This window comes from Rhinopithecus roxellana, chromosome 4 (genome assembly GCF_007565055.1).
Source record: "Rhinopithecus roxellana isolate Shanxi Qingling chromosome 4, ASM756505v1, whole genome shotgun sequence".
In the NCBI taxonomy this organism is placed as follows: domain Eukaryota; kingdom Metazoa; phylum Chordata; class Mammalia; order Primates; family Cercopithecidae; genus Rhinopithecus; species Rhinopithecus roxellana.
Window position 1 is genome coordinate 35,158,405 of NC_044552.1, and position 6,000 is coordinate 35,164,404.

Genomic DNA, 6,000 nt, shown 5'->3' on the forward strand with positions numbered 1-6,000 from the left:
CGCAGGTCACGGACTGGGGAAGGCAGCCTTCCCTTGGTGTTTAATCATTGCAGGGACGCCTCTCTGATTACTCACCCACATTTCAGAGGTGTCTGACCACGCTGCCCTAGACCCTGAAAGGTCAGAGGCTGTCTTATTCTTAATATGCATTTTATTTTATTACCCAATCTGCTCCTGACATTAAATAAACCCCCAAAATTAAATTCCAGCCCTCAAACCCCACAACAGGACTTAATGAACCTCGCCTTCAAGGTGTACAATAATAGAGTAGAGGCAGCCAAGTAGCAACTTATTTCTGAGTTGCAATTCCTCACCTCCACTGTGAGACAAACCCCAGCCACATCTCCAGCACACAACTCCAAACACCTGAACCGCAGCTGCCAGGGGTTCCTCCAGAACCTCCTCCCCCAGGAGCTTGCTACAAGTGCTGGAAATCTGGCCGTTGGATCAAGGAATGCCTGTAGCCCGGGATTCCTCCTAAGCCATGTCCCATCTGTGCGGGACCCTACTGGAAACCAGACTCTCCAACTTGCCCGGCAGCCACTGCCAGAGCCCCTGGAGTTCTGGCCCAGGGCTCTCTGACTGACTCCTTCTCAGATCTTCTCGGCTTGGCTTAGCGGCTGAAGATCGACGCTGCCCCATCACCTCGGAAGCCTCCCAGACCATCACAGATGCTTTAGGTAACTCTTACAGTGGAGGGTAAGTCCGTCCCCTTCTTAATCAATACGGAGGCTACCCACTCCACATTATCTTCTTTTCAAGGGCCTGTTTCCCTTGCCTCCATAACTGTTGTGGATATTGATGGTCAGGCTGCTAAACCTCTGAAAACTCCCCAACTCTGGTGCCAACTTGGACAACATTCTTTTATGCACTCCTTTTTAGTTACCCCACCTGCCCAGCTTCCTTATTAGGCCAAGACATTTTAACTAAATTATCTGCTTCCCTGACTATTCCTAGGCTACAGCCACACCTCACTGCTGCCTTTTCCCCCCAGTTCAAAGCCTCCTTCGCATCCTCCTCCCCTCATATCCCCCCACCTTAACCCATAAGCATAGGATACCTCTCCTTGGCGACTGATCAGTCACCCCTTACCATCTCATTAAAATCTAATCACCCTTACCCCACTCAATGCCAGTATCCCATCCCGCAGCACACTTTAAAAGGATTAAAGCCTGTTATCACTCACCTGCTACAGCATGGCCTTTTAAAGCCTGTAAACTCCCCTTACAATTCCCCCATTTCACCTGTCCTAAAACCAGACGAGGCTTACAGGTTAGTTCAAGATCTGCACCTTACCAACCAAATTGTCTTGTCTATTCACCCCGTAGTGTCCAACCCATGTACTCTCCTATCCTCAATACCTCCCTCCACAACCCAGTATTCTGTTCTGGATCTCAAACATACTTTCTTTACTATTCCTTTACACCCTTCATCCCAGCCTCTCTTTTGCTTTCACTTAAACTGACCCTGACACCCATCAGGCTCAGCAAATTACCTGGGCTCTACTGCCGCAAGGCCTCACGGACAGCCCCCATTACTTCAGTCAAGCCCGAATTTCTTCCTCATCTGTTACCTATCTCGGCATAATTCTCATAAATACACACTTACACTCCCTGCTGATCATGTCTGGCTAATCTCCCAAACCCCAATCCCTTCTACAAAACAACAACTCCTTTCCTTCCTAGGCATGGTTAGTGCGGACAGAATTCTTATACAAGAGCCAGGACCACGTCCTATAGCCTTTCTGTCCAAATGACCTTACTGTTTTAGCCTAGCCTTCATGTGTGCATGCAGCGGCTGCCACTGCCTTAATACTGTTAGAGGCCCTAAAAATCACCAACTATGCTCAACTCTCTACAGTTCTCATAACTTCCAAAATCTATTTTCTTCCCCCAACCTTTGCTCCCGAGACAACGTTTATGCTGATAAGGTAGCTAAAAAAGCAGCCATCAAAAGGCATCAGATCCCATCGCTCAGGACAATGCTTGTGCTGATAAGTTAGCTAAAAAAGCAGCTAGCTTCCAACTTCTATCCCACAGGGCAGTTTTCCTCCTTCACATCGGTCACTCCCACCTACTCCCCCACTGAAACTCCCACCATCAATCTCTTCCTACACAAGGCAAATGGCTCTTAGACCAAGGAAAATATCTCCTTCCAGCCTCACAGGCCCATTCTAATCTATCGTCATTTCATAACCTCTTCCATGTAGGTTACAAGCCGCTAGCCCATCTCTTAGAACCTCTCATTTCCTTTCCATCCTAGAAATCTATCCTCAAGGAGATCACTTCTCAGTGTTTCATCTGCTGTTCTACTACCCCTCAGGGATTATTCAGGCCCCCTCCCTTTCCTACACATCAAGCTCGGGGATTTGCCCCTGCCCAGGACTGGCAAATTGACTTTACTCACATGTCAGAAAACTAAAATACCTCTAAGTCTAGGTAGACACTTTCACTGGATAAGTAGAGGCCTTTCCCACAGGGTCTGAGAAGGCCACCGCGGTCATTTCTTCCCTTCTGTCAGGTGTAATTCCTCGGTTTGGCCTTCCTAACTCTATACAGTCTGATAACAGACCAGCCTTTAATAGTCAAATCCTATAATAGGCTCTTGGTATTCAGTGAAACCTTTATATCCTTTACCGTCCTCAATCTTCAGGAAAGGTAGAATGAACTAATGGTCTTTTAAAAACACACCTCACCAAGCTCAGTCACCAACTTAAAAAGGACGAGACAATACTTATACCACTTTCCCTTCTCGGAATTCAGGCCTGTCCTCAGAATGCTACAGGTTCCAGCCCGTTTGAGCTCCTGCGTGGATGCTCCTTTTTATCAGGTCCCAGTCTCATTCCAGACACCAGACCAACTAGACTGCACCCCAAAAACTTAGAGCCTAAAAACTCACCAACCAAGCAAGTAATTATGCTGAACCCCCTTAGGCTGTCTCTAATTAGATGTCCTAGGTCCTCCCAATTCTTAGTCCTTTAATACCTGTTTTTTCTCCTCCTCTTACCTTGTGTCTTCCTTTAGTTTTTCAATTCATACAAAACCACATCCAGACCATCACCAATCATTCTATATGACAAATGTTTCTTTTAACGACCCCACAATATCACCCCTTACCACAAAATCTTCCTTCAGCTTAATCTCTTCCACTCTAGGTTCCCACACCTCCCCTAATCCTGCTTGAAGCAGCCCTGAGAAACATTGCCCATTCTCTCTCCATACCAACCCCCAAAAAATTTTCGCCACCCCAACACTTCAACACCTTTGTTTTATTTTTCTTTTTTTTTTTTTTTTTTTTTGAGACGGAGTCTCGCTCTGTCTCACTCCTGTCTCACTCCAGGGCTGGAGTGCAGTGGCCGGATCTCAGCTCACTGCAAGCTCCGCCTCCCGGGTTCCCGCCATTCTCCTGCCTCAGCCTCCCGAGTAGCTGGGACTACAGGCGCCGCCATCTCGCCCGGCTAATTTTTTGTATTTTTTAAGTGGAGACGGGGTTTCACCGTGTTAGCCAGGATGGTCTCGACCTCCTGACCTTGTGATCCGCCCGCCTCGGCCTCCCAAAGTGCTGGGATTACAGGCTTGAGCCACCACGCCGGCCTGTTTTATTTTTCTTATTAAGAAGGCAGGAATGTCAGGCCTCTGAGCCCAAGCCAAGCCATCGCATCCCCTGTGACTTGCACGTATATACGCCCAGATGGCCTGAAGTAACTGAAGAATCACAAAAGAAGTGCAAATGCCCTGCCCCGCCTTAACCGATGACATTCCACCACAAAAGACGTGAAAATGGCCGGTCCTTGCCTTAAGCGATGACATTATCTTGTGAAATTCCTTTTCCTAGCTCAAAAGACTCCCCCGCTGAGCACCTTGTAACCCCCACTCCTGCCTGCCAGAGAACAACCCCCCTTTGACTGTAATTTTCCTTTACCTACCCAAATCCTATAAAACGGCCTCACCCTTATCTCCCTTCGCTGACTCTTCGGACTCAGCCCGCCTGCACCCAGGTGAAATAAACAGCCATGTTGCTCACACAAAGCCTGGTTGGTGGCCTCTTCACACGGACGTGCATGACACTCACCCCTCCCTCGACTGCCCTCTGGGGCTCTCTAAGGTGTGAGTGAGCAGCCGGAGACAAAGGCATTGATGCCCTCAATTCCCGGAAACCCCGGGAAGCAAGTCCTTCCCAAGAGTCTGCGGTTTTCCAGGGAAACTAACACCCACTCCTTTCAGCTCCAAGCCCCAGTGTTCATCTTTGAGATGATGCTCTGGAAAGCAACAACCCTCCTCTCTCCCTTTCCTGATCTCTGGGACCAGCTGGTGTTTTATTGAATTATAAGACAAGGCGACCCATTGCCAGGGTGAGGGGATAGTCTTAGAGTTTCTCCATCTCGTCACCCACCTTTTACACCAGGCTGTTTCCCGTTTCTGGCCCGCTCTGGGCCGGGAAGCTGCTGAACAGGTATGTTAGAGTTTGGAGAGAAAACAAAACAAGCCATCCTGGCCAGAGGCTTTCCCTGAGGGTGGAACAAGCTCGTTTTCAGCAAGTGCTTCCCATCCCAGGGTTTGGCTGCTCCGGAGTCTGGGCAGACGAGGTGCCAGGGACACAATTTCTAGCCAACGTAGAAGCAGCAGGCATGGCCACCACCGCCTGGGAAAAGCGAGTACGCCTTCAGACTTCTCCTGTGACTGTCCTGGGTCGCTCAAAGAAGCGACCAGACCTGTTCCTGCGTCCTTCCTTCAGGAAAGCCCAAATCTGACCCACCTGTGACAGAGCAGTATAAGCACCCCCCCCCACCGCCACACCCTTCAGCTGTGGCCTTTTAGCCCTCCCCCCTCTTTAATTATCCATCTCAGAAGGTCCCAGGACAGCTCCTGCCAGCCCCTGCGTGCTGACCAGGCTCCCTGAGGTCCGAGCCCCAGGGTGCAACTCAAGTTGGGGGGAAGGGGTGTTGCTGGCTGGGGAGCAGAGGCCCTGCCTTCTACCTCTTTTGTCTTTCTGTTTTTCAGCCTCCTGCAGCAAATGATGACAGCTGTAGTCATAGGAAGGCACAGGTGGTTTCTGGCTTCATCGCACTGTCTGAGAGCATTTTCGGTTCTCGGCAGTGAATCATCTTGGGCTCAGAAGGTGATTCCGGACCTGCCCTCACATGAGCAGGGGTCCCCGGGACTACATCCCTCCCAGGAAACTGCACCTCTGAGGGTCGGTCCCACTCTCCACCTCCAAGTAATGCTGCTTTTTGCAGCCCCACCTGCCACTGGCGTTGGCAGCACCCCCATTCCAGCTCTGCCTTCTGGGACCCCATCTGTCCCATGGTTTGGCTGCTCACAGGAGGAGCTCACAGACAAGCTGGGGAAACTGACTGGGAAACAGACCAGGATAGCAAAGCACGATCGGTGCAGCAGCAAAGGGAGGCCTGGGAGGAAAGAGAGGAGGGTGAAATCTAGGAAGGCTTCCTGAAGGAGGAGGCACCTGCGCTGAGACTTGGAGGGAGAGGAACCAGGCAAAGCAGGGGAGTAAAGGGCTTCTCAGGGGTCAGGGCCAGCTCAAACAACTGTGATCCTGGCAGGCAGTGTGCTAAAATCTCCCACAGCCACTTCAGGGGGCTATGGACACTGGCAGCCAAGGAGAGGCCAGCATGCTCACACCCCAAGGGGTTAATCTACAAAGCCATAAAAGTGACTCTCAGGAATGTAGAGGCCTGGGGGCTAGAGGCTACCTGCACTCTCCGAACTTCAGCAGGCTGCTGGTTTTCCCCTTGGTCCTGTCCAGCAGAAACAGGCACGCAGGAGCCTCCAAGGTCATTCTAGAACAGAGGAGGCAAACGTGCTCTGGGTAGGGCTGGGGGGAGCATGTTTAGCTTTGCCAGTCATCAGGTCCGTCACAACCTTGCCTTTATAGCAGGAAAGCAGACAGCAGTAAGTGAATGGGTGTGGCCACGTGCCAAGAAAACTCTATAATAGTATAATACAAGACAGGGGGCAACAGATTTGGTCATGAGTGTGGTTT